Raw genomic sequence first — 7,019 nt, forward strand, 5'->3', positions numbered from 1 at the left:
CCAACGATAATTAGGTATAACAAGGGGGATACCATCTGTCATGGGGCATCTAGAATTCTAGGTGTCCCCGGGAAGAATGGTACCCCTTGCATTTTTATTTATGTGTTTATATAATTTTAATTTTCTTTTTCAGATGTTGGATATAATGTTAACGACAAGTTAAATTAAGTTGAAATGATTTTTAAAATCGAACGATAATTAGGTGTAACACGGGGGTACCATCTGTCACGGGACACCTTGAATTCTAGGTGTCCCCGTGAAGAATGGTGCCCCATGTATTTTTATTTATTTCTCAATATAATTTTAATTTTCTTTTTTGGATGTTGGATATAATGTTAACGACAAGTTATATATGTTGAAATAATTTTTAAAATCGAACGATAATTAGGTATAACACAGGGGGTACCATCTGTCACGGGACATCCAGAATTCCAGGTGTCCCTGTGAAGAATGGTACCCCCTGTATTTTTATTAATGTGTCTATATAATTTTAATTTTCTTTATTGGATGTTGGATATATGATGTTAATGACAAGTTCTATATGTTGACATAATTTTTAAGATCGAACGATAATTAGGTATGACACGGGGAATACCATCCGTCACAGGGCATCTAGAATTCTATTTGTCCATGTGAAGAATGGTACCCCCTGTATTTTTAAATATGTGTCTAAATAATTTTAATTTTATTTTTCGGATGTTGGATATAATGTTAATGACAAGTTATATATGTTGAAATAATTTTCAAAATCGAACGATAATTAGGTATAACACAGGGGTACCATCTGTCACGGGGAACCTAGAATTCCAGGTGTCCCCGTGAAGAATGGTACCCCCTGTATTTTTAAATATGTGTCTATATAATTTTAATTTTCTTTTTCGGATGTTGGATATAATGTTAATGACAAGTTATATAGGTTGAAATAATTTTTAAAATCGAACGATAATTAGATATAACAAGGGGTGTACCATCTGTCACGGGGCATCTAGCATTCTAGGTGTCCCCGTGAAGAATGGTGCCCCATGTATTTTTAAATATGTGTCTATATAATTTTAATTTTATTTTTCGGATGTTGGATATAATGTTAATGACAGGTTATATATGTTGAAATAATTTTTAAAATCGAATGATAATTAGGTATAACACGGGGGGTACCATCTGTCACGGGGCTTCTAGAATTCTAGGTGTCCCCGAAAGGAATGGAGCTCCCATGTATTTTTATTTTTGCATCTATATAATTTTTATTTTATTATTGGATATTGGGTATAATGTTAATGAAAAGTTATATATGTTGAAATAATTTTTAAAATCGAATGATAATTAGATATAACACGGGGGGGTGCCATCTGTCTCAAAAACCCAAAATTCTAGGTGTCCCCTTGTATTTTTAATAATGTGTCGATTTTAATTTTAAATTCTTTTTTGGATGTTGTATATAATGTTAATGACAAGATATAGATAAATAATTTTTAAAATCGAACGATAATTAGGTATAACACAGCGGATACCATCAGTCATGGGACATCCAATATTCTATGTGTTTATATATGTTGAAATAATTTCTAAATCGAACGATAGGCCTAGTTAGGTAATACACAGGGGGTACCATCTGTCACGGGGACACCAAATATTGTTAGATTATCACTCCTGCGCACATTAACTATTTGGAAATATTGATGCGGGAATAAAAAAAAAAACCCACCCTCATCACATTTTTTTTTTAAAAGCAGGGCATTCTAATCATTCTTTCTATGTGCCCTAACACCTGAATTTATTCATGAGATGAACACCATATTATAGATCATCTATGATGACAATATCTTATCATGAGTTCTAGGCTAGAAAAGCCTACAGTCTCTGTCTAATGCTAGCTAGGCCGAGGCATAAGCCTGCCTGTCTGCTAGGGTTTAGTTGGCCAGACACAGCTAATAATTACATGATAATTGCAATCCTCATTGACATACGATATTCCTAAATTTTGTATGGTATTGGTGATTTTTTTTTTTTTTAGCTGGTTTTACAGTATTAAACACTTTCATTGCCTTAAATATGATTTTATTAAGGATGTGTTGAGTACTATTAATATGAGTATCATCCTATAATTCAATATACTGTATATTTATAGAAGCTATATAAACAGATTGGGTTTTACGAATAATAAAGTAACAATGTAGTGCTTAGATCTTATTTCATCAGTAGCTAAGACGCGACTTCCTTTATACCTTGTTTCATGTATTATTTTTCTAAAGATCATCGGAGGAGGGCGGAATAAAAATAAAGATAACATTTTTTTTTTTTTTCAGCAAACAGTTTTGCCTAAGACATTCAGATGGAGGAGAAAATAAATATACAATTTTATTGGTGAATGTAAATTAGGATGGTTAAATGTAATTTATATAAATACTGTATGTATATCTTTAGAGATTTCAAGGCAGTGCAATTTCCTTTTTTTTTTTTTTTTTTTTTTTTTTTTTTTTTTTTTTTTGTGGCGGTGGGTGCGCTAATTGCTCAAAAATAAAATTTTATTTTTATTTAAAAAATATCAATATTTACCGATTTTGACAATCTTGAGCTTTTGAAACTTCTTAGTACTTTTTGATCCAGTTAAGATGAATTCAGGAAACAAAGTTGTTCAGGATAGATTTAAATGTTGTTAAGCAAGTTTCAAGTCTTGAAAATACTGTAAAATATAATATAAATACGTTAAGTGAATTACCATGTAAATAAAACAAAAGATTATATAATAGCCCCAATTTCCATCACATGAAGTAGTTGATGTATTTTGAAATTTTTGTTCTGTGATAAGTTTAAATGAGATGTTTTGTGCAAGTTCAAATAATGTAGTCTGTTATAGGTGACTCTCAGGCTGCACATCACAAATTCAGCACACTACTGTACAGGTACACAAACAGTTATTCAAGCTGTGTTAATTACTTAGTTAAATATATTAATGAAAGTATGTTTATCAAATCCAATTGAAATAAAAGAAAATAAAGTAAAAACAAAAAAATAACAAACATTATGCTTTAATTAAAAATGGTATTAGCATAAGACGACAATGTAGTATTTTGTTTACTATTATATCATGTGATAAGTGATGAAATGGAATCCCAATCACATTGTATGTCTGTATATTACCATTCACTTTAATAAAGTATTCACAAAACAACAAATACAACAAAACTCACCAATTGTTTGCACAAGACCATCTTCAAAACCAGAATTCATCAGAATTATTATAATGCCTCCATAGAAAGTACTGGTATGTTGGCAGGTAGCACATACTGCAGCTCAGGACGGTGATCTGATAATGCAGGGTTCGAAATAACACTGGTCCGCCAGCCAATGGCTAGTAAAATGCATGGCGGACCTGTTAATTATCCCAATAACAAGTCCGCGTGACCAGTTAAAATGTCAATGAAAGTCTGACGAAATACCTAAAGCTTTAATCATTCACCTCTGAACGATGTCTTTACAAAATATTTCACAGAGATAATGTCAACAGGATCGCTATTTTCTGTTTATTGTCATGTTAATGTCCGCTACGAACAGCCTTGGTCTCAGTCATAAAGGCGAACCAATGAACATCACGCACTAGCCTAGACCATGGAGGAATCCATGGCTAGACGTAGAGAGGGAAATTACCTTCTCCGCATGTTATAACGACAAGGAGAAGTTGATTTTTGTCTGTGTGAGTAACGTGAAGTTAAAACATCCATGTCATGTATCCATCCCACAATGCAACGTGGGACAAAAAGTTAATAAACAAAGCAACGATTTCCAGACGAAATAACGCAATAATCACACCCTGTAAATGAACCGTTCATACAGTCCCAATAGCATTGCCATGGAGATTATCTATTATTTAAAACGACACACCAGTAAAATGTTAGATAAAGCAGGGAGTCATTAGATTAATATATCAGTCTACATGTAAATTACACTCCCATTCCCCAAAAACATTGCTAATTACGGAGGGAATTTGTCGAGAATGAAATTTTAATTTGTTAGATTTATTTTTAGATTTTACTCTAAAACAAAACCATGAGGGTTTCTTATTCATTTTAATAAATTTTTTAAATTAAAAATTTATCGGTTTACACTAAGCTTGTTCCTGTCAGCAAGCTGTCACGCACTATGGAACTTTGGGCGATCTGACGTCACCACAGCCAAGCATATGGGATTTTTGCCCAGCAACATGACCCCACAAAAACGAAGTCCTTAAAGTTGGACCAACCGAATGGGGTTTTGTTTCTGCACTTGCAAGCATGACTGCATATTTGGTGTAATACCAGACTCAATTTCATTCTTAAAAACATTGACAACATAGCTTTTTTCTTTAACTGTCCAGGGACGTCTTTTATACATAACAAGTTATAGACTTATAATATTTAGTTATAGAATTTTATTACATTCTGCTATCAACAAAAATTAATTAATTAATTAATTGAAGGTTTTTTGTTATAGAGATTGCATTTTAAAATACAAATATCACAAAATATCATATAATAAGTAAATACTTTGGTAATATCACAAAAGAAAAAATGTAATTTAAGAAACTCCCAATACTTCTGATACTAAAGTATCACACAACCTGATAAAATAATATTAATGCGGCGCGACAGTGAACTAAAAACCCTATGCGTACGGCCCACCAAGCAAAATTAGCTAAGAAGCACCTTGTTTTTTACGGCCTGACACTCATCATGTGTAAAAAGTAACATTAAAACTGAGAATAAAGTGGTAAAGCAGTGCTTGGAGGTTTTTGGAACCTCACCGGAAACATCAAAGTTTGGATGCTACCCACCGACCGATATTTACGCCCACCCCTGCAGTATATAAATAGTAATGTTAAAAGTACATAAAATTAAAATTATTATATAAGATAAAAGAAGAAAGCGAGTAATAAAATATAGTCATTGCTTTTAACAATATCACACAACCTGATAAATGGCTATTAATTTAGTATTTATAGTATGAAAGTATGTTAAAAAAAAAAACTCAATTGCATAATTAAAAGAAGCTATGATGTTTTGCATTTGGAGTACTAAATGTTTATGACAAGCTAGGAAAATGTGGTTTTTATTTATAAAAAGCATGGAAAGCCAAAAGTGGAACTAAACACCAATTGTTTTTAAAATTATGGAAAAACTTTTATGTATTAGAATTAGTAGTTTCTTGTTAATAAATGGATTCAAGACTTTTTATCAGACAAACAACAAAGGGTTATTTATAAGGAGAAACATCCAGTTGGAAAAAAGTAACATCAGGTGTTCCCCAAGGGTCAGTTCTTGGTCCTTTGTTGAGAATGGTTTAAACTCCACAATTTTTCAGTTTGCGGATGACAATACCATTTCAATGCCTATCCATGAAAGTAATGACTGCATAAAATTTCAGAATGATTTGAATAAGATTTTTTGATTGATCAGTTGTAAATAAACTGCCATTAAATTCTTCTAAATGTGCAACCATGAGTTTAACTAGGTGTAAAATATTCATTCCTGGGATTATAACATTAACTGTTATGCACAATAGATAGAAAGAGTTAATGAATTCAAACTTAAATTATATTATGTGTGTAATTAAGGCAAGCAAACTTCTTGGTTTTGTGTCAAGATGCAGTAAAGCAGTGTCTTGGTTAGCAATGCTAAATCTGTATAATGCACTTATTCTACCGGTAATAACATAGAAAATAGACATTAAATATTTTACGTATTTTAAGATATGTTTAAAGTTCATAGACTTACCCTTGGTTTTAATTTTAAGATAATGCGTGGCTACTGTCCCTCTTCCTTTAATGATTTTGCCAAAACCACCTTTTTAAATTCATCTTTTGTAATTTTTCCAGTTCTGAGTAAATTTTTTTAAATTTGGTTAAGTTTTTAGTTTTGTTAAAGTTTATTTTAAATCAGTTTCACTTTTATATGTTTCTCTTTTGCCTTTACTGTACTGTATGTTTTGATAATGGAGCAAGGGCAGTTTACTGTTTGGGCTCGTACCTATTCCTTGCTCCTGGCAAGATTTAACTCTTGTTTATTATTATTATTATTATTATTATTATTATTATTATTATATGTTATTGCAAAATGAGCAAGTTGATTTCAAAATTAATTTTTTATATTTTTTGACATGAGCAAGGGACAGCACATCTTTAAAGAAAACATGTCATCCCTATACAATTTAGGTCCAAGTTGCTTTAAATTATCATGGTAACCATTGGAAGGCCAGATCCGACCATAAAGTATAAAGATTTAATAAAAAATCAGCATTCAATTCTGTCAAAAAATTAATAAAACAGTTTTGAGTGATCTAACAAACTCATAGCATATATTTAACCAAATCATTTAACAATTACCGTACCATTAAATTATTCATAAAAAGATAATTGTAATACAGTAAGGTTTTCTCATCTTATATCAGACTTGCCACAAGTCTCTAATTATAGGTTTTCCTAATATTAGCTAATTTTGGATAGCGCCACCAGCGTCAGTATATTGTTTTTTATAGGCCTGGGGCAAATTGTCTGACGTTTAAGCCGCCTAGGCTAACAGTAACACCGCTATAGAGAACTCCATCACCTATTTTGGCCTTGCCTAAATCCAATCAGAATACAATTATAATTACAGTAACATGATAAATAGCCAAGCAGTAAGCATAATTATGCCTATTTTTTGCTAGCCTATCCCTACGCCTCGTCTTACTTAGGCAAACCAATGTAGGCAAACCAATTGGCAATGTAGGCATAGGCCTAAGCCCTAGGCCTAATTAATATTATTAGCCTACCTGTTCTTGCATGAGTGACAATAACGGCATAATTACAATAACAATACTTGAGGTTGGTTTGACATTCGCTGATGATAAGTGTTCCAATAATGATGGTAACGCTGATTAACACAAACATTTTCCACTCTCGGTGGGAGAGCATATAAAAACATCATTCCCCCGAACCACCTCTTCCAACACTTTACTCTGATTTTTTTTCAGGCTGTCATATCCAAGCGTTTTTATCATATAATGAA

Source organism: Anneissia japonica, unplaced genomic scaffold, assembly GCF_011630105.1.
Source record: "Anneissia japonica isolate Jap-2015-1 unplaced genomic scaffold, ASM1163010v1 scaffold731_len135611_cov127, whole genome shotgun sequence".
Lineage (NCBI taxonomy): Eukaryota > Metazoa > Echinodermata > Crinoidea > Comatulida > Comatulidae > Anneissia > Anneissia japonica.